The sequence below is a fragment of the Triturus cristatus genome, chromosome 10 (genome assembly GCF_964204655.1).
Source record: "Triturus cristatus chromosome 10, aTriCri1.1, whole genome shotgun sequence".
Lineage (NCBI taxonomy): Eukaryota > Metazoa > Chordata > Amphibia > Caudata > Salamandridae > Triturus > Triturus cristatus.
This window is the reverse complement of record NC_140593.1, coordinates 663,810,071-663,832,713: the sequence shown is the minus strand read 5'-3', so window position 1 is coordinate 663,832,713 and position 22,643 is coordinate 663,810,071.

Genomic DNA, 22,643 nt, shown 5'->3' with positions numbered 1-22,643 from the left:
GACCATTTTTTTCGTTTCTGAAGCATGTCGTAAGGGGGGGGTGGTTATCTCTTTCATCAAAAATCTGGCGTTTTTGATTGAACAATAAAGGCCTCCAAATGTTGTTTAATTCACTTCCCGTGGAGGATAAACACTTTTTAAGGCCTCAGAATGAGTAAATTGGCCATTTCCATACACTTTTACCCATTCCTCAAATCTTGTGTTTAAGGCCCCTGGAAGCATGAAAATCACTTTAAACATATCATTTTATCTTTAAAAGTGATTTTCCACATACAAATGTGAATTGTAGTTCAAAGAGGCAACATTTGAAAATGGACCATTTTTTTAGTTTCTGAAGCATGTCATAAGGGGGGTGGTTATCTCTTTCATCAAAAATCGGGCATTTTTGATTGAACAATAAAGGCCTACAAATGTTATTTAAATCGCTTCCCGTGGAGTAGAAACACTTTTTAAGGCCGCAGAGTGAGTAAATTGGCCATTTTCATTCACTTTTACCCATTCCAAAAATCTTGCGTTTAAGACCCCTGGACGCATGAAAATCACTTTAAATATATCATTTTATCTCTAAAAGTGATAATCCACATTCAAATGTGAATTGTAGTTCAAAGATGCAACATTTGAAAAGGAACCATTTTTTTCGTTTCTGAAGCATGTCGTAAGGGGGGGTGGTTATCTCTTTCATCAAAAATCAGGCATTTTTGATTGAACAATAAAGGCCTACAAATGTTATTTAATTCACTTTCTGGGGTGGAGAAAAACTTTTTAAGGCCTCAGAGTGAATAAATTGGCCATTTTCATTCACGTTTTCCCATTCCTCAAATCTTGTGTTTAGGGCCCGGGGAAGCTTGAAAATCACTTCAAACATCTAATTTTATCTCTAAAAGTGATTATCCACGTACAAATGTGAATTGTAGTTCAAAGACGCAATATTTGAAAATGGACCATTTTTTTCGTTTTTGAAGCATGTCGTAAGGGGGGGTGGTTATCTCTTTCATCAAAAATCCGGCGTTTTTGATTGAACAATAAAGGCCTCCAAATGTTATTTAATTCACTTCCCGTGGAGGAGAAACACTTTTTAAGGCCTCAGAATGAGTAAATTGGCCTTTTCTATTCACTTTTACCCATCCCAAAAATCTTGTGTTTAAGGCCCCTGGAAGCATGAAAATCACTTTAAACATATCATTTTATCTTTAAAAGTGATTTTCCACATACAAATGTGAATTGTAGTTCAAAGAGGCAACATTTGAAAATGGACCAATTTTTTTTAGTTTCTGAAGCATGTCATAAGGGGGGGTGGTTATCTCTTTCATCAAAAATCGGGCGATTTTGATTGAACAATAAAGGCCTACAAATGTTATTTAATTCGCTTCCCGTGGAGTAGAAACACTTTTTAAGGCCACGGAGTGAGTGCATTGGCCATTTTCATTCACTTTTACCCATTCCTCAAATCTTGTGTTTAAGGACCCTGGAAGCATGAAAATCACTTTAAACATCTCATTTTTTCTTTAAAAGTGATTTTCCACGTACAAATGTGAATTGTAGTTCAATGAGGCAACATTTGAAAACGGACCATTTTTTTCGTTTCTGAAGCATGTCGTAAGGGGGGGTGGTTATCTCTTTCACCAGAAAATGGGAATTTTTGATTGAACAATAAAGGCCTCCAAATGGTATTTTATTCACTTCCCGTGGAGTAGAAACACTTTTTAAGGCCGCAGAGTGAGTAAATTGGCCATTTTCATTCACTTTTACCCATTCCAAAAATCTTGTGTTTAAGACCCCTGGACGCATGAAAATCACTTTAAACATATCATTTTATCTCTAAAAGTGATAATCCACATACAAATGTGAATTGTAGTTCAAAGATGCAACATTTGAAAATGAACCATTTTTTTCGTTTCTGAAGCATGTCGTAAGGGGGGTGGTTATCTCTTTCATCAAAAATCGGGCATTTTTGATTGAACAATAAAGGCCTACAAATGTTATTTAATTCACTTTCTGGGGTGGAGAAAAACTTTTTAAGGCCTCAGAGTGAATAAATTGGCCATTTTCATTCACGTTTTCCCATTCCTCAAATCTTGTGTTTAGGGCCCGGGGAAGCTTGAAAATCACTTCAAACATCTAATTTTATCTCTAAAAGTGATTATCCACGTACAAATGTGAATTGTAGTTCAAAGATGCAACATTTGAAATATGAACCATTTTTTTCGTTTCTGAAGCATGTCGTAATGGGGGGTGGTTATCTCTTTCATCAAAAATCGGGCATTTTTGATTGAACAATAAAGGCCTACAAATGTTATTTAATTCGCTTCCCGTGGAGTAGAAACACTTTTTAAGGCCACGGAGTGAGTGCATTGGCCATTTTCATTCACTTTTACCCATTCCTCAAATCTTGTGTTTAAGGCCCCTGGAAGCATGAAAATCACTTTAAACATCTCATTTTTTCTTTAAAAGTGATTTTCCATGTACAAATGTGAATTGTAGTTCAATGAGGCAACATTTGAAAACGGACCATTTTTTTCGTTTCTGAAGCATGTCGTAAGGGGGGTGGTTATCTCTTTCACCAGAAAATGGGAGTTTTTGATTGAACAATAAAGGCCTCCAAATGGTATTTTATTCACTTCCCGTGGAGTAGAAACACTTTTTAAGGCCGCAGAGTGAGTAAATTGGCCATTTTCATTCACTTTTACCCATTCCAAAAATCTTGTGTTTAAGACCCCTGGACGCATGAAAATCACTTTAAACATATCATTTTATCTCTAAAAGTGATAATCCACATACAAATGTGAATTGTAGTTCAAAGATGCAACATTTGAAAATGAACCATTATTTTCGTTTCTGAAGCATGTCGTAAGGGAAGGTGGTTATCTCTTTCATCAAAAATCTGGCATTTTTGATTGAACAATAAAGGCCTACAAATGTTATTTAATTCGCTTCCCGTGGAGTAGAAACACTTTTTAAGGCCGCAGAGTGAGTAAATTGGCCATTTTCATTCACTTTTACCCATTCCTCAAATCTTGTGTTTAAGGCCCCTGAAAGCATGAAAATCACTTTAAACATCTCATTTTTTCTTTAAAAGTGATTTTCCACGTACAAATGTGAATTGTAGTTCAAAGAGGCAACATTTGAAAACGGACCATTTTTTTCGTTTCTGAAGCATGTCGTAAGGGGGGGGTGGTTATCTCTTTCACCAAAAATCGGGGGTTTTTGCTTGAACAATAAAGGCCTCCAAATGTTATTTTATTCACTTCCCGTGGAGAAGAAACACTTTTTAAGGCCGCAGAGTGAGTAAATTGGCCATTTTCATTCACTTTTACCCATTCCAAAAATCTTGTTTTTAAGACCCCTGGAAGCTTAAAAATTACTTTAAACATCTAATTTTATCTCTAAAAGTGATTATCCACATACAAATGTGAATTGTAGTTCAAAGACGCAACATTTGAAAATGGACCATTTTTTTCGTTTCTGAAGCATGTCGTAAGAAGGGGGTGGTTATCTCTTTCATCAAAAATCTGGCGTTTTTGATTGAACAATAAAGGCCTCCAAATGTTATTTAATTCACTTCCCGTGGAGGAGAAACACTTTTTAAGGCCTCAGAATGAGTAAATTGGCCATTTCCATTCACTTTTACCCATTCCTCAAATCTTGTGTTTAAGGCCCCTGGAAGCATGAAAATCACTTTAAACATATCATTTTATCTTTAAAAGTGATTTTCCACATACAAATGTGAATTGTAGTTCAAAGAGGCAACATTTGAAAATGGACCATTTTTTTAGTTTCTGAAGCATGTCATAAGGGGGGTGGTTATCTCTTTCATCAAAAATCGGGCGTTTTTGATTGAACAATAAAGGCCTACAAATGTTATTTAAATCGCTTCCCGTGGAGTAGAAACACTTTTTAAGGCCGCAGAGTGAGTAAATTGGCCATTTTCATTCACTTTTACCCATTCCTCAAATCTTGCGTTTAAGACCCCTGGACGCATGAAAATCACTTTAAATATATCATTTTATCTCTAAAAGTGATAATCCACATACAAATGTGAATTGTAGTTCAAAGATGCAACATTTGAAAAGGAACCATTTTTTTCGTTTCTGAAGCATGTCGTAAGGGGGGGGTGGTTATCTCTTTCATCAAAAATCAGGCGTTTTTGATTGAACAATAAAGGCCTCCAAATGTTATTTAATTCACTTCCCGTGGAGGAGAAACACTTTTTAAGGCCTCAGAATGAGTAAATTGGCCATTTCCATTCACTTTTACCCATTCCTCAAATCTTGTGTTTAAGGCCCCTGGAAGCATGAAAATCACTTTAAACATATCATTTTATCTTTAAAAGTTATTTTCCACATACAAATGTGAATTGTAGTTCAAAGAGGCAACATTTGAAAATGGACCATTTTTTTTGTTTCTGAAGCATGTCATAAGGGGGGTGGTTATCTCTTTCATCAAAAATCGGGCGTTTTTGATTGAACAATAAAGGCCTACAAATGTTATTTAAATCGCTTCCCGTGGAGTAGAAACACTTTTTAAGGCCGCAGAGTGAGTAAATTGGCCATTTTCATTCACTTTTACCCATTCCAAAAATCTTGCGTTTAAGACCCCTGGACGCATGAAAATCACTTTAAATATATCATTTTATATCTAAAAGTGATAATCCACATACAAATGTGAATTGTAGTTCAAAGATGCAACATTTGAAAAGGAACCATTTTTTTCGTTTCTGAAGCATGTCATAAGGGGGGGTGGTTATCTCTTTCATCAAAAATCAGGCATTTTTGATTGAACAATAAAGGCCTCCAAATGTTATTTAATTCACTTTCTGGGGTGGAGAAAAACTTTTTAAGGCCTCAGAGTGAATAAAATGGCCATTTTCATTCACGTTTTCCCATTCCTCAAATCTTGTGTTTAGGGCCCGGGGAAGCTTGAAAATCACTTCAAACATCTAATTTTATCTCTAAAAGTGATTATCCACGTACAAATGTGAATTGTAGTTCAAAGAGGCAACATTTGAAAATGGACCATTTTTTTAGTTTCTGAAGCATGTCGTAAGGGGGGGTGGTTATCTCTTTCATCAAAAATCCGGCGTTTTTGATTGAACAATAAAGGCCTCCAAATGTTATTTAATTCACTTCCTTTGGAGGAGAAACACTTTTTAAGGCCTCAGAATGAGTAAATTGGCCTTTTCTATTCACTTTTACCCATTCCAAAAATCTTGTGTTTAAGGCCCCTGGAAGCATGAAAATCACTTTAAACATATCATTTTATCTTTAAAAGTGATTTTCCACATACAAATGTGAATTGTAGTTCAAAGAGGCAACATTTGAAAACGGACCTTTTTTTCGTTTCTGAAGCATGTCGTAAGGGGGGGTGGTTATCTCTTTCACCAAAAAATGGGCGTTTTTGATTGAACAATAAAGGCCTCCAAATGTTATTATATTCAGTTTCCGTGGAGTAGAAACACTTTTTAAGGCCGCAGAGTGAGTAAATTGGCCATTTTCATTCACTTTTACCCATTCCAAAAATCTTGTGTTTAAGACCCCTGGACGCATGAAAATCACTTTAAACATATCATTTTATCTCTAAAAGTGATAATCCACATACAAATGTGAATTGTAGTTCAAAGATGCAACATTTGAAAATGAAAGATTTTTTTCGTTTCTGAAGCATGTCGTAAGGGGGGGTGGTTATCTCTTTCATCAAAAATCGGGCATGTTTGATTGAACAATAAAGGCCTACAAATGTTATTTAATTCGCTTCCCGTGGAGTAGAAACACTTTTTAAGGCCGCAGAGTGAGTAAATTGGCCATTTTCATTCACTTTTACCCATTCCTCAAATCTTGTGTTTAAGGCCCCTGAAAGCATGAAAATCACTTTAAACATCTCATTTTTTCTTTAAAAGTGATTTTCCACGTACAAATGTGAATTGTAGTTCAAAGAGGCAACATTTGAAAACGGACCATTTTTTTCATTTCTGAAGCATGTCGTAAGGGGGGGTGGTTATCTCTTTCATCAAAAATCGGGCGTTTTTGATTGAACAATAAAGGCCTACAAATGTTATTTAATTCACTTCCCGTGGAGGAGAAACACTTTTTAAGGCCTCAGAATGAGTAAATTGGCCATTTCCATTCACTTTTACCCATTCCTCAAATCTTGTGTTTAAGGCCCCTGGAAGCATGAAAATCACTTTAAACATATCATTTTATCTTTAAAAGTTATTTTCCACATACAAATGTGAATTGTAGTTCAAAGAGGCAACATTTGAAAATGGACCATGTTTTTTAGTTTCTGAAGCATGTCGTAAGGGGGGGTGGTTATCTCTTTCATCAAAAATCGGGCGTTTTTGATTGAACAATAAAGGCCTACAAATGTTATTTAATTCGCTTCCCGTGGAGTAGAAACACTTTTTAAGGCCGCAGAGTGAGTAAATTGGCCATTTTCTTTCACTTTAACCCATTCCTCAAATCTTGTGTTTAAGGCCCCTGGAAGCATGAAAAACACTTTAAACATCTCATTTTTTCTTTAAAAGTGATTTTCCACGTACAAATGTGAATTGTAGTTCAATGAGGCAACATTTGAAAACGGACCATTTTTTTCGTTTCTGAAGCATGTCGTAAGGGGGGGGTGGTTATCTCTTTCACCAGAAAATGGGCGTTTTTGATTGAACAATAAAGGCCTCCAAATGGTATTTTATTCACTTCCCGTGGAGTAGAAACACTTTTTAAGGCCGCAGAGTGAGTAAATTGGCCATTTTCATTCACTTTTACCCATTCCAAAAATCTTGTGTTTAAGACCCCTGGACGCATGAAAATCACTTTAAACATATCATTTTATCTCTAAAAGTGATAATCCACATACAAATGTGAATTGTAGTTCAAAGATGCAACATTTGAAAATGAACCATTTTTTTTGTTTCTGAAGCATGTCGTAAGGGGGGGTGGTTATCTCTTTCGTCAAAAATCTGGTGTTTTTGCTTGAACAATAAAGACCTCCAAATGTTATTTTATTCACTTGCCGTGGAGGAGAAAAACTTTTTAAGGCCGCAGAGTGAGTAAATTGGCCATTTTCATTCACTTTTACCCATTTCTCATATCTTGTGTTTAGGGCCCCTGGAAGCTTGAAAATCACTTTAAACATCTAATCTTATCTCTAAAAGTGATTTTCCATGTACAAATGTGAATTGTAGTTCAAAGAGGCAACATTTGAAAATGGACCATTTTTTTAGTTTCTGAAGCATGTCGTAAGGGGGGGTGGTTATCTCTTTCATCAAAAATCGGGCGTTTTTGATTGAACAATAAAGGCCTACAAATGTTATTTAATTCGCTTCCCGTGGAGTAGAAATACTTTTTAAGGCCGCAGAGTGAGTAAATTGGCCATTTTCATTCACTTTTACCCATTCCAAAAATCTTGTGTTTAAGACCCCTGGACGCATGAAAATCACTTTAAACATATCATTTTATCTCTAAAAGTGATAATCCACATACAAATGTGAATTGTAGTTCAAAGATGCAACATTTGAAAATGAAAGATTTTTTTAGTTTCTGAAGCATGTCATAAGGGGGGGTGGTTATCTCTTTCATCAAAAATCTGGCGTTTTTGATTGAACAATAAAGGCCTCCAAATGTTATTTAATTCACTTCCCGTGGAGGAGAAACACTTTTTAAGGCCTCAGAATGAGTAAATTGGCCATTTCCATTCACTTTTACCCATTCCTCAAATCTTGTGTTGAAGGCCCCTGGAAGCATGAAAATCACTTTAAACAGATCATTTTATCTTTAAAAGTGATTTTCCACATACAAATGTGAATTGTAGTTCAAAGAGGCAACATTTGAAAATGGACCATTTTTTTAGTTTCTGAAGCATGTCGTAAGGGGGGGTGGTTATCTCTTTCATCAAAAATCGGGCATTTTTGATTGAACAATAAAGGCCTACAAATGTTATTTAATTTGCTTCCCGTGGAGTAGAACCACTTTTTAAGGCCGCAGAGTGAGTAAATTGGTCATTTTCATTCACTTTTACCCATTCCTCAAATCTTGTGTTTAAGGCAGCTGGAAGCATGAAAATCACTTTAAACATCTCACTTTTTCTTTAAAAGTGATTTTCCACGTACAAATGTGAATTGTAGTTCAAAGAGGCAACATTTGAAAACGGACCATTTTTTTCGTTTCTGAAGCATGTTGTAAGGGGGGGTGGTTATCTCTTTCACCAAAAAATGGGCGTTTTTGATTGAACAATAAAGGCCTACAAATGTTATTTTATTCACTTCCCGTGGAGTAGAAACACTTTTTAAGGCCGCAGAGTTAGTAAATTGGCCATTTTCATTCACTTTTACCCATTCTAAAAATCTTGTGTTTAAGACCCCTGGGCGCATGAAAATCACTTTAAACATATCATTTTATCTCTAAAAGTGATAATCCACATACAAATGTGAATTGTAGTTCAAAGATGCAACATTTGAAAATGAACCATTTTTTTCGTTTCTGAAGCATGTCGTAAGGGGGGGTGGTTATCTCTTTCACCCAAAATCGGGCGTTTTTGCTTGAACAATAAAGGCCTCCAAATGTTATTTTATTCACTTCCCGTGGAGAAGAAACACTTTTTAAGGCCACAGAGTGAGTAAATTGGCCATTTTCATTCACTTTTACCCATTCCAAAAATCTTGTTTTTAAGACCCCTGGAAGCTTGAACATTACTTTAAACATCTAATTTTATCTCTAAAAGTGATTATCCACATACAAATGTGAATTGTAGTTCAAAGAGGCAACATTTGAAAATGGACCATTTTTTTAGTTTCTGAAGCATGTCATAAGGGGGGGTGGTTATCTCTTTCATCAAAAATCGGGCATTTTTGATTGAACAATAAAGGCCTACAAATGTTATTTAATTCACTTTCTGGGGTGGAGAAAAACTTTTTAAGGCCTCAGAGTGAATAAATTGGCCATTTTCATTCACGTTTTCCCATTCCTCAAATCTTGTGTTTAGGGCCCGGGGAAGCTTGAAAATCACTTCAAACATCTAATGTTATCTCTAAAAGTGATTATCCACGTACAAATGTGAATTGTAGTTCAAAGACGCAACATTTGAAAATGGACCATTTTTTTAGTTTCTGAAGCATGTCGTAAGGGGGGGTGGTTATCTCTTTCATCAAAAATCGGGCGTTTTTGATTGAACAATAAAGGCCTACAAATGTTATTTAAATCGCTTCCCGTGGAGTAGAAGCACTTTTTAAGGCCGCAGAGTGAGTAAATTGGCCATTTTCATTCACTTTTACCCATTCCAAAAATCTTGCGTTTAAGACCCCTGGACGCATGAAAATCACTTTAAATATATCATTTTATCTCTAAAAGTGATAATCCACATACAAATGTGAATTGTAGTTCAAAGATGCAACATTTGAAAAGGAACCATTTTTTTCGTTTCTGAAGCATGTCGTAAGGGGGGGGTGGTTATCTCTTTCATCAAAAATCAGGCGTTTTTGATTGAACAATAAAGGCCTCCAAATGTTATTTAATTCACTTCCCGTGGAGGAGAAACACTTTTTAACGCCTCAGAATGAGTAAATTGGCCTTTTCTATTCACTTTTACCCATTCCAAAAATCTTGTGTTTAAGGCCCCTGGAAGCATGAAAATCACTTTAAACATATCATTTTATCTTTAAAAGTGATTTTCCACATACAAATGTGAATTGTAGTTCAAAGAGGCAACATTTGAAAATGGACCAATTTTTTTTAGTTTCTGAAGCATGTCATAAGGGGGGGTGGTTATCTCTTTCATCAAAAATCGGGCGTTTTTGATTGAACAATAAAGGCCTACAAATGTTATTTAATTCACTTCCCGTGGAGGAGAAACACTTTTTAAGGCCTCAGAATGAGTAAATTGGCCATTTCCATTCACTTTTACCCATTCCTCAAATCTTGTGTTTAAGGCCCCTGGAAGCATGAAAATCACTTTAAACATATCATTTTATCTTTAAAAGTTATTTTCCACATACAAATGTGAATTGTAGTTCAAAGAGGCAACATTTGAAAATGGACCATTTTTTTTGTTTCTGAAGCATGTCATAAGGGGGGTGGTTATCTCTTTCATCAAAAATCGGGCGTTTTTGATTGAACAATAAAGGCCTACAAATGTTATTTAAATCGCTTCCCGTGGAGTAGAAACACTTTTTAAGGCCGCAGAGTGAGTAAATTGGCCATTTTCATTCACTTTTACCCATTCCAAAAATCTTGCGTTTAAGACCCCTGGACGCATGAAAATCACTTTAAATATATCATTTTATATCTAAAAGTGATAATCCACATACAAATGTGAATTGTAGTTCAAAGATGCAACATTTGAAAAGGAACCATTTTTTTCGTTTCTGAAGCATGTCATAAGGGGGGGTGGTTATCTCTTTCATCAAAAATCAGGCATTTTTGATTGAACAATAAAGGCCTCCAAATGTTATTTAATTCACTTTCTGGGGTGGAGAAAAACTTTTTAAGGCCTCAGAGTGAATAAAATGGCCATTTTCATTCACGTTTTCCCATTCCTCAAATCTTGTGTTTAGGGCCCGGGGAAGCTTGAAAATCACTTCAAACATCTAATTTTATCTCTAAAAGTGATTATCCACGTACAAATGTGAATTGTAGTTCAAAGAGGCAACATTTGAAAATGGACCATTTTTTTAGTTTCTGAAGCATGTCGTAAGGGGGGGTGGTTATCTCTTTCATCAAAAATCCGGCGTTTTTGATTGAACAATAAAGGCCTCCAAATGTTATTTAATTCACTTCCTTTGGAGGAGAAACACTTTTTAAGGCCTCAGAATGAGTAAATTGGCCTTTTCTATTCACTTTTACCCATTCCAAAAATCTTGTGTTTAAGGCCCCTGGAAGCATGAAAATCACTTTAAACATATCATTTTATCTTTAAAAGTGATTTTCCACATACAAATGTGAATTGTAGTTCAAAGAGGCAACATTTGAAAACGGACCTTTTTTTCGTTTCTGAAGCATGTCGTAAGGGGGGGTGGTTATCTCTTTCACCAAAAAATGGGCGTTTTTGATTGAACAATAAAGGCCTCCAAATGTTATTATATTCAGTTTCCGTGGAGTAGAAACACTTTTTAAGGCCGCAGAGTGAGTAAATTGGCCATTTTCATTCACTTTTACCCATTCCAAAAATCTTGTGTTTAAGACCCCTGGACGCATGAAAATCACTTTAAACATATCATTTTATCTCTAAAAGTGATAATCCACATACAAATGTGAATTGTAGTTCAAAGATGCAACATTTGAAAATGAAAGATTTTTTTCGTTTCTGAAGCATGTCGTAAGGGGGGGTGGTTATCTCTTTCATCAAAAATCGGGCATGTTTGATTGAACAATAAAGGCCTACAAATGTTATTTAATTCGCTTCCCGTGGAGTAGAAACACTTTTTAAGGCCGCAGAGTGAGTAAATTGGCCATTTTCATTCACTTTTACCCATTCCTCAAATCTTGTGTTTAAGGCCCCTGAAAGCATGAAAATCACTTTAAACATCTCATTTTTTCTTTAAAAGTGATTTTCCACGTACAAATGTGAATTGTAGTTCAAAGAGGCAACATTTGAAAACAGACCATTTTTTTCATTTCTGAAGCATGTCGTAAGGGGGGGTGGTTATCTCTTTCATCAAAAATCGGGCGTTTTTGATTGAACAATAAAGGCCTACAAATGTTATTTAATTCACTTCCCGTGGAGGAGAAACACTTTTTAAGGCCTCAGAATGAGTAAATTGGCCATTTCCATTCACTTTTACCCATTCCTCAAATCTTGTGTTTAAGGCCCCTGGAAGCATGAAAATCACTTTAAACATATCATTTTATCTTTAAAAGTTATTTTCCACATACAAATGTGAATTGTAGTTCAAAGAGGCAACATTTGAAAATGGACCATTTTTTTAGTTTCTGAAGCAGGTCGTAAGGGGGGTGGTTATCTCTTTCACCAAAAAACGGGCGTTTTTGATTGAACAATAAAGGCCTCCAAATGGTATTTTATTCACTTCCCGTGGAGTAGAAACACTTTTTAAGGCCGCAGAGTGAGTAAATTGGCCATTTTCTTTCACTTTAACCCATTCCTCAAATCTTGTGTTTAAGGCCCCTGGAAGCATGAAAAACACTTTAAACATCTCATTTTTTCTTTAAAAGTGATTTTCCACGTACAAATGTGAATTGTAGTTCAATGAGGCAACATTTGAAAACGGACCATTTTTTTCGTTTCTGAAGCATGTCGTAAGGGGGGGGTGGTTATCTCTTTCACCAGAAAATGGGCGTTTTTGATTGAACAATAAAGGCCTCCAAATGGTATTTTATTCACTTCCCGTGGAGTAGAAACACTTTTTAAGGCCGCAGAGTGAGTAAATTGGCCATTTTCATTCACTTTTACCCATTCCAAAAATCTTGTGTTTAAGACCCCTGGACGCATGAAAATCACTTTAAACATATCATTTTATCTCTAAAAGTGATAATCCACATACAAATGTGAATTGTAGTTCAAAGATGCAACATTTGAAAATGAACCATTTTTTTTGTTTCTGAAGCATGTCGTAAGGGGGGGTGGTTATCTCTTTCGTCAAAAATCTGGTGTTTTTGCTTGAACAATAAAGACCTCCAAATGTTATTTTATTCACTTGCCGTGGAGGAGAAAAACTTTTTAAGGCCGCAGAGTGAGTAAATTGGCCATTTTCATTCACTTTTACCCATTTCTCAAATCTTGTGTTTAGGGCCCCTGGAAGCTTGAAAATCACTTTAAACATCTAATCTTATCTCTAAAAGTGATTTTCCATGTACAAATGTGAATTGTAGTTCAAAGAGGCAACATTTGAAAATGGACCATTTTTTTAGTTTCTGAAGCATGTCGTAAGGGGGGGTGGTTATCTCTTTCATCAAAAATCGGGCGTTTTTGATTGAACAATAAAGGCCTACAAATGTTATTTAATTCGCTTCCCGTGGAGTAGAAATACTTTTTAAGGCCGCAGAGTGAGTAAATTGGCCATTTTCATTCACTTTTACCCATTCCAAAAATCTTGTGTTTAAGACCCCTGGACGCATGAAAATCACTTTAAACATATCATTTTATCTCTAAAAGTGATAATCCACATACAAATGTGAATTGTAGTTCAAAGATGCAACATTTGAAAATGAAAGATTTTTTTAGTTTCTGAAGCATGTCATAAGGGGGGGTGGTTATCTCTTTCATCAAAAATCTGGCGTTTTTGATTGAACAATAAAGGCCTCCAAATGTTATTTAATTCACTTCCCGTGGAGGAGAAACACTTTTTAAGGCCTCAGAATGAGTAAATTGGCCATTTCCATTCACTTTTACCCATTCCTCAAATCTTGTGTTGAAGGCCCCTGGAAGCATGAAAATCACTTTAAACAGATCATTTTATCTTTAAAAGTGATTTTCCACATACAAATGTGAATTGTAGTTCAAAGAGGCAACATTTGAAAATGGACCATTTTTTTAGTTTCTGAAGCATGTCGTAAGGGGGGGTGGTTATCTCTTTCATCAAAAATCGGGCATTTTTGATTGAACAATAAAGGCCTACAAATGTTATTTAATTTGCTTCCCGTGGAGTAGAACCACTTTTTAAGGCCGCAGAGTGAGTAAATTGGTCATTTTCATTCACTTTTACCCATTCCTCAAATCTTGTGTTTAAGGCAGCTGGAAGCATGAAAATCACTTTAAACATCTCACTTTTTCTTTAAAAGTGATTTTCCACGTACAAATGTGAATTGTAGTTCAAAGAGGCAACATTTGAAAACGGACCATTTTTTTCGTTTCTGAAGCATGTTGTAAGGGGGGGTGGTTATCTCTTTCACCAAAAAATGGGCGTTTTTGATTGAACAATAAAGGCCTACAAATGTTATTTTATTCACTTCCCGTGGAGTAGAAACACTTTTTAAGGCCGCAGAGTTAGTAAATTGGCCATTTTCATTCACTTTTACCCATTCTAAAAATCTTGTGTTTAAGACCCCTGGGCGCATGAAAATCACTTTAAACATATCATTTTATCTCTAAAAGTGATAATCCACATACAAATGTGAATTGTAGTTCAAAGATGCAACATTTGAAAATGAACCATTTTTTTCGTTTCTGAAGCATGTCGTAAGGGGGGGTGGTTATCTCTTTCACCCAAAATCGGGCGTTTTTGCTTGAACAATAAAGGCCTCCAAATGTTATTTTATTCACTTCCCGTGGAGAAGAAACACTTTTTAAGGCCACAGAGTGAGTAAATTGGCCATTTTCATTCACTTTTACCCATTCCAAAAATCTTGTTTTTAAGACCCCTGGAAGCTTGAACATTACTTTAAACATCTAATTTTATCTCTAAAAGTGATTATCCACATACAAATGTGAATTGTAGTTCAAAGAGGCAACATTTGAAAATGGACCATTTTTTTAGTTTCTGAAGCATGTCATAAGGGGGGGTGGTTATCTCTTTCATCAAAAATCGGGCATTTTTGATTGAACAATAAAGGCCTACAAATGTTATTTAATTCACTTTCTGGGGTGGAGAAAAACTTTTTAAGGCCTCAGAGTGAATAAATTGGCCATTTTCATTCACGTTTTCCCATTCCTCAAATCTTGTGTTTAGGGCCCGGGGAAGCTTGAAAATCACTTCAAACATCTAATGTTATCTCTAAAAGTGATTATCCACGTACAAATGTGAATTGTAGTTCAAAGACGCAACATTTGAAAATGGACCATTTTTTTAGTTTCTGAAGCATGTCGTAAGGGGGGGTGGTTATCTCTTTCATCAAAAATCGGGCGTTTTTGATTGAACAATAAAGGCCTACAAATGTTATTTAAATCGCTTCCCGTGGAGTAGAAGCACTTTTTAAGGCCGCAGAGTGAGTAAATTGGCCATTTTCATTCACTTTTACCCATTCCAAAAATCTTGCGTTTAAGACCCCTGGACGCATGAAAATCACTTTAAATATATCATTTTATCTCTAAAAGTGATAATCCACATACAAATGTGAATTGTAGTTCAAAGATGCAACATTTGAAAAGGAACCATTTTTTTCGTTTCTGAAGCATGTCGTAAGGGGGGGTGGTTATCTCTTTCATCAAAAATCAGGCATTTTTGATTGAACAATAAAGGCCTACAAATGTTATTTAATTCACTTTCTGGGGTGGAGCAAAACTTTTTAAGGCCTCAGAGTGAATAAATTGGCCATTTTCATTCACGTTTTCCCATTCCTCAAATCTTGTGTTTAGGGCCCGGGGAAGCTTGAAAATCACTTCAAACATCTAATTTTATCTCTAAAAGTGATTATCCACGTACAAATGTGAATTGTAGTTCAAAGACGCAACATTTGAAAATGGACCATTTTTTTCGTTTCTGAAGCATGTCGTAAGGGGGGTGGTTATCTCTTTTGTCAAAAATCTGGTGTTTTCGCTTGAACAATAAAGACCTCCAAATGTTATTTTATTCACTTGCCGTGGAGGAGAAACACTTTTTAAGGCCACAGAGTGAGTAAATTGGCCATTTTCATTCACTTTTACCCATTTCTCAAATCTTGTGTTTAGGGCCCCTGGAAGCTTGAAAATCACTTTAAACATCTAATCTTATCTCTAAAAGTGATTATCCACGTACAAATGTGAATTGTAGTTCAAAGATGCAACATTTGAAAATGAACCATGTTTTTCGTTTCTGAAGCATGTCATAAGGGGGGGTGGTTATCTCTTTCACCAAAAAACGGGTGTTTTTGATTGAACAATAAAGGCCTCCAAATGGTATTTTATTCACTTCCCGTGGAGTAGAAATACTTTTTAAGGCCGCAGAGTGAGTAAATTGGCCATTTTCATTCACTTTTACCCATTCCAAAAATCTTGTGTTTAAGACCCCTGGACGCATGAAAATCACTTTAAACATATCATTTTATCTCTAAAAGTGATAATCCACATACAAATGTGAATTGTAGTTCAAAGATGCAACATTTGAAAAGGAACCATTTTTTTAGTTTCTGAAGCATGTCGTAAGGGGGGGTGGTTATCTCTTTCATCAAAAATCGGGCATTTTTGATTGAACAATAAAGGCCTACAAATGTTATTTAATTCACTTTCTGGGGTGGAGAAAAACTTTTTAAGGCCTCAGAGTGAATAAATTGGCCATTTTCATTCACGTTTTCCCATTCCTCAAATCTTGTGTTTAGGGCCCGGGGAAGCTTGAAAATCACTTCAAACATCTAATTTTATCTCTAAAAGTGATTATCCACGTACAAATGTGAATTGTAGTTCAAAGATGCAACATTTGAAATATGAACCATTTTTTTCGTTTCTGAAGCATGTCGTAAGGGGGGGTGGTTATCTCTTTCATCAAAAATCGGGCATTTTTGATTGAACAATAAAGGCCTACAAATGGTATTTAATTCGCTTCCCGTGGAGTAGAAACACTTTTTAAGGCCACGGAGTGAGTGCATTGGCCATTTTCATTCACTTTTACCCATTCCTCAAATCTTGTGTTTAAGGCCCCTGGAAGCATGAAAATCACTTTAAACATCTCATTTTTTCTTTAAAAGTGATTTTCCATGTACAAATGTGAATTGTAGTTCAATGAGGCAACATTTGAAAACGGACCATTTTTTTCGTTTCTGAAGCATGTCGTAAGGGGGGGTGGTTATCTCTTTCACCAGAAAATGGGAGTTTTTGATTGAACAATAAAGGCCTCCAAATGGTATTTTATTCACTTCCTGTGGAGTAGAAACACTTTTTAAGGCCGCAGAGTGAGTAAATTGGCCATTTTCATTCACTTTTAGCCATTCCTCAAATCTTGTGTTTAAGGCCCCTGGAAGCATGAAAATCACTTTAAACATCTCATTTTTTCTTTAAAAGTGATTTTCCACGTACAAATGTGAATTGTAGTTCACAGCGGCAACATTTGAAAACGGACCATTTTTTTCGTTTCTGAAGCATGTTGTAAGGGGGGGGGTGGTTATCTCTTTCACCAAAAAATGGGCGTTTTTGATTGAACAATAAAGGCCTCCAAATGTTATTTTATTCACTTCCCGTGGAGTAGAAACACTTCTTAAGGCCGCAGAGTGAGTAAATTGGCCATTTTCATTCACTTTTACCCATTCCAAAAATCTTGTGTTTAAGACCCCTGGGCGCATAAAAATCACTTTAAACATATCATTTTATCTCTAAAAGTGATAATCCACATACAAATGTGAATTGTAGTTCAAAGATGCAACATTTGAAAATGAACCATTTTTTTTGTTTCTGAAGCATGTCGTAAGGGGGGGTGGTTATCTCTCATCAAAATCGGGCATTTTTGATTGAACAATAAAGGCCTACAAATGTTATTTAATTCACTTTCTGGGGTGGAGAAAAACTTTTTAAGGCCTCAGAGTGAATAAATTGGCCATTTTCATTCACGTTTTCCCATTCCTCAAATCTTGTGTTTAGGGCCCGGGGAAGCTTGAAAATCACTTCAAATATCTAATTTTATCTCTAAAAGTGATTATCCACGTACAAATGTGAATTGTAGTTCAAAGACGCAACATTTGAAAATGGACCATTTTTTTCGTTTCTGAAGCATGTCGTAAGGGGGGGTGGTTATCTCTTTCGTCAAAAATCTGGCGTTTTCGCTTGAACAATAAAGACCTCCAAATGTTATTTTATTCACTTACCGTGGAGGAGAAAAACTTTTTAAGGCCGCAGAGTGAGTAAATTGGCCATTTTCATTCACTTTTACCCATTCCTCAAATCTTGTGTTTAAGGCCCCTGGAAGCATGAAAATCACTTTAAACATCTCATTTTATCTCTAAAAGTGATAATCCACATACAAATGTGAATTGTAGTTCAAAGATGCAACACTTGAAAATGAACCATATTTTTCGTTTCTGAAGCATGTCGTAAGGGGGGGTGGTTATCTCTTTCATCAAAAATCTGGTGTTTTTGATTGAACAATAAAGGCCTCCAAATGTAATTTTATTCACTTCCCGTGGAGTAGAAACACTTTTTAAGGCCGCAGAGTGAGTAAATTGGCCATTTTCATTCACTTTTACCCATTCCAAAAATCTTGTGTTTAAGGCCCCTGGAAGCATGAAAATCACTTTAAACATATCATTTTATCTTTAAAAGTGATTTTCCACATACAAATGTGAATTGTAGTTCAAAGAGGCAACATTTGAAAATGGACCATTTTTTTAGTTTCTGAAGCATGTCGTAAGGGGGGTGGTTATCTCTTTCATCAAAAATCGGGCGTTTTTGATTGAACAATAAAGGCCTACAAATGTTATTTAATTCGCTTCCCGTGGAGTAGAAACACTTTTTAAGGCCGCAGAGTGAGTAAATTGGCCATTTTCATTCACTTTTAGCCATTCCTCAAATCTTGTGTTTAAGGCCCCTGGAAGCATGAAAATCACTTTAAACATCTCATTTTTTCTTTAAAAGTGATTTTCCACGTACAAATGTGAATTGTAGTTCACAGAGGCAACATTTGAAAACGGACCATTTTTTTCGTTTCTGAAGCATGTTGTAAGGGGGGGGTGGTTATCTCTTTCACCAAAAAATGGGCGTTTTTGATTGAACAATAAAGGCCTCCAAATGTTATTTTATTCACTTCCCGTGGAGTAGAAACACTTTTTAAGGCCGCAGAGTGAGTAAATTGGCCATTTTCATTCACTTTTACCCATTCCAAAAATCTTGTGTTTAAGACCCCTGGGCGCATAAAAATCACTTTAAACATATCATTTTATCTCTAAAAGTGATAATCCACATACAAATGTGAATTGTAGTTCAAAGATGCAACATTTGAAAATGAACCATTTTTTTTGTTTCTGAAGCATGTCGTAAGGGGGGGTGGTTATCTCTTTCATCAAAATCGGGCATTTTTGATTGAACAATAAAGGCCTACAAATGTTATTTAATTCACTTTCTGGGGTGGAGAAAAACTTTTTAAGGCCTCAGAGTGAATAAATTGGCCATTTTCATTCACGTTTTCCCATTCCTCAAATCTTGTGTTTAGGGCCCGGGGAAGCTTGAAAATCACTTCAAATATCTAATTTTATCTCTAAAAGTGATTATCCACGTACAAATGTGAATTGTAGTTCAAAGACGCAACATTTGAAAATGGACCATTTTTTTCGTTTCTGAAGCATGTCGTAAGGGGGGGTGGTTATCTCTTTCGTCAAAAATCTGGCGTTTTCGCTTGAACAATAAAGACCTCCAAATGTTATTTTATTCACTTGCCGTGGAGGAGAAAAACTTTTTAAGGCCACAGAGTGAGTAAATTGGCCATTTTCGTTCACTTTTACCCATTTCTCAAATCTTGTGTTTAGGGCCCCTGGAAGCTTGAAAATCACTTTAAACATCTAATCTTATCTCTAAAAGTGATTATCCACGTACAAATGTGAATTGTAGTTCCAAGACGCAACATTTGAAAATGAACCATTTTTTTCGTTTCTGAAGCATGTCATAAGGGGGGGTGGTTATCTCTTTCACCAAAAAACGGGTGTTTTTGATTGAACAATAAAGGCCTCCAAATGGTATTTTATTCACTTCCCGTGGAGTAGAAATACTTTTTAAGGCCGCAGAGTGAGTAAATTGGCCATTTTCATTCACTTTTACCCATTCCAAAAATCTTGTGTTTAAGACCCCTGGACGCATGAAAATCACTTTAAACATATCATTTTATCTCTAAAAGTGATAATCCACATACAAATGTGAATTGTAGTTCAAAGATGCAACATTTGAAAAGGAACCATTTTTTTCGTTTCTGAAGCATGTCGTAAGGGGGGGTGGTTATCTCTTTCATCAAAAATCGGGCATTTTTGATTGAACAATAAAGGCCTACAAATGTTATTTAATTCACTTTCTGGGGTGGAGAAAAACTTTTTAAGGCCTCAGAGTGAATAAATTGGCCATTTTCATTCACGTTTTCCCATTCCTCAAATCTTGTGTTTAGGGCCCGGGGAAGCTTGAAAATCACTTCAAACATCTAATGTTATCTCTAAAAGTGATTATCCACGTACAAATGTGAATTGTAGTTCAAAGACGCAACATTTGAAAATGGACCATTTTTTTCGTTTCTGAAGCATGTCGTAAGGGGGGTGGTTATCTCTTTTGTCAAAAATTGGTGTTTTCGCTTGAACAATAAAGGCCTCCAAATGTTATTTTATTCACTTCCCGTGGAGAAGAAACACTTTTTAAGGCCACAGAGTGAGTAAATTGGCCATTTTCATTCACTTTTACCCATTCCAAAAATCTTGTTTTTAAGACCCCTGGAAGCATGAAAATTACTTTAAACATCTAATTTTATCTCTAAAAGTGATTATCCACATACAAATGTGAATTGTAGTTCAAAGACGCAACATTTGAAAATGGACCATTTTTTTCGTTTCTGAAGCATGTCGTTAGGGGGGTATGGTTATCTCTTTCATCAAAAATCTGGCGTTTTTGATTGAACAATAAAGGCCTCCAAATGTTATTTAATTCACTTCCCGTGGAGGAGAAACACTTTTTAAGGCCTCAGAATGAGTAAATTGGCCATTTCCATTCACTTTTACCCATTCCTCTAATCTTGTGTTTAAGGCCCCTGGAAGCATGAAAATCACTTTAAAGATATAATTTTATCTTTAAAAGTGATTTTCCACATACAAATGTGAATTGTAGTTCAAAGAGGCAACATTTGAAAATGGACCATTTTTTTAGTTTCTGAAGCATGTCGTAAGGGGGGGTGGTTATCTCTTTCATCAAAAATCGGGCATTTTTGATTGAACAATAAAGGCCTACAAATGTTATTTAATTCACTTACCGTGGAGTAGAAACACTTTTTAAGGCCGCAGAGTGAGTAAATTGGCCATTTTCATTCACTTTTACCCATTCCTCAAATCTTGTGTTTAAGGGCCCTGGAAGCATGAAAATCACTTTAAACATCTCATTTTTTCTTTAAAAGTGATTTTCCACGTACAAATGTGAATTGTAGTTCAAAGAGGCAACATTTGAAAACGGACCATTTTTTTCGTTTCTGAAGCATGTCGTAAGGGGGGATGGTTATCTCTTTCACCAAAAAATGGGCGTTTTTGATTGAACAATAAAGGCCTACAAATGTTATTTAATTCACTTTCTGGGGTGGAGAAAAACTTTTTAAGGCCTCAGAGTGAATAAATTGGCCATTTTCATTCACGTTTTCCCATTCCTCAAATCTTGTGTTTAGGGCCCGGGGAAGCTTGAAAATCACTTCAAACATCTAATTTTATCTCTAAAAGTGATTATCCACGTACAAATGTGAATTGTAGTTCAAAGACGCAACATTTGAAAATGGACCATTTTTTTCGTTTCTGAAGCATGTCGTAAGGGGGGTGGTTATCTCTTTTGTCAAAAATCTGGTGTTTTCGCTTGAACAATAAAGGCCTCCAAATGTTATTTTATTCAATTCCAGTGGAGTAGAAACACTTTTTAAGGCCGCAGAGTGAGTAAATTGGCCATTTTCATTCACTTTTACCCATTCCAAAAATCTTGTGTTTAAGACCCCTGGACGCATGAAAATCACTTTAAACATATCATTTTATCTCTAAAAGTGATAATCCACATACAAATGTGAATTGTAGTTCAAAGATGCAACATTTGAAAATGAACCATTATTTTCGTTTCTGAAGCATGTCGTAAGGGGGGGTGGTTATCTCTTTCATCAAAAATCTGGCGTTTTTGATTGAACAATAAAGGCCTCCAAATGTTATGTAATTCACTTCCCGTGGAGGAGAAACACTTTTTAAGGCCTCAGAATGAGTAAATTGGCCATTTCCATTCACTTTTACCCATTCCTCAAATCTTGTGTTTAAGGCCCCTGGAAGCATGAAAATCACTTTAAACATATCATTTTATCTTTAAAAGTGATTTTTCACATACAAATGTGAATTGTAGTTCAAAGAGGCAACATTTGAAAATGAACCATTATTTTCGTTTCTGAAGCATGTCGTAAGGGGGGGTGGTTATCTCTTTCATCAAAAATCTGGCGTTTTTGATTGAACAATAAAGGCCTCCAAATGTTATTTAATTCACTTCCCGTGGAGGAGAAACACTTTTTAAGGCCTCAGAATGAGTAAATTGGCCATTTCCATTCACTTTTACTCATTCCTCAAATCTTGTGTTTAAGGCCCCTGGAAGCATGAAAATCACTTTAAACATATCATTTTATCTTTAAAAGTGATTTTTCACATACAAATGTGAATTGTAGTTCAAAGAGGCAACATTTGAAAATGGACCAGTTTTTTTAGTTTCTGAAGCATGTCGTAAGGGGGGGTGGTTATCTCTTTCACCAAAAATCGGGCGTTTTTGATTGAACAATAAAGGCCTACAAATGTTATTTAATTCGCTTCCCGTGGAGGAGAAACACTTTTTAAGGCCGCAGAGTGAGTAAATTGGCCAGTTTCATTCACTTTTACCCATTCCTCAAATCTTGTGTTTAAGGCCCCTGCAAGCATGAAAATCACTTTCAACATCTCATTTTTTCTTTAAAAATGATTTTCCACGTACAAATGTGAATTGTAGTTCAAAGAGGCAACATTTGAAAACGGACCATTTTTTTCGTTTCTGAAGCATGTCGTAAGGGGGGGTGGTTATCTCTTTCACCAACAACTGGGCATTTTTGATTGAACAATAAAGGCCTCCAAATGTTATTT